The sequence below is a fragment of the Octopus bimaculoides genome, unplaced genomic scaffold (genome assembly GCF_001194135.2).
Source record: "Octopus bimaculoides isolate UCB-OBI-ISO-001 unplaced genomic scaffold, ASM119413v2 Scaffold_170089, whole genome shotgun sequence".
NCBI classification, from domain to species: Eukaryota; Metazoa; Mollusca; class Cephalopoda; order Octopoda; family Octopodidae; genus Octopus; species Octopus bimaculoides.
The window spans coordinates 1,147-1,716 of NW_026416418.1; positions in this window are offsets into that span (position 1 = coordinate 1,147).

Sequence of the window (570 nt, forward strand, 5' to 3'; positions counted from 1 at the left end):
GGCTTTTATATTCCGAATTCGAATGCCGCCGACTTCGATTTTTGCCTTTGAATCCTTTCGTGATCGATAAAATCAGAAGCGTCTGAGCACTGAGATCGATATGATCGACTTCCCCCGCCCCTCCCGCCAAATGCAGAAGGAATTTATTAAGGCGGCGAGATGGCAGAACCGTTAGCGACAAGCCGTCCGTCGCTACGCTGCGAGTTCCAATTCCGCTGAGGTCGACGTTGCCTTTCATCCTTTCGGGGTCGATAAAAAAAAAAAGTACCAGCCGAGTACGGGGATCGATGTAACGGATCATGCCCCTCCCTCAATCACTTGTGCCTATAGCAGAAACGATTATTATTAATATTATTATTATTATAAGTAGTAGTAGTAGTAGTAGTAGGCAACGAGTTGGCAGAAACATCAGCATGCCGGACAAACTGCTTAGCAGCATTTCGTCCGTTTTTGCGTTCTGAGTTCAAACTCCGCTGAGGTTGGCTTTGTCTTTCAGCCGTTCGGGGGCGCCTCCCCTCAAATTTCAGGCCTTCTACCAAGAGCAGCGGAAAGCTGACGGGATTGTTTGCG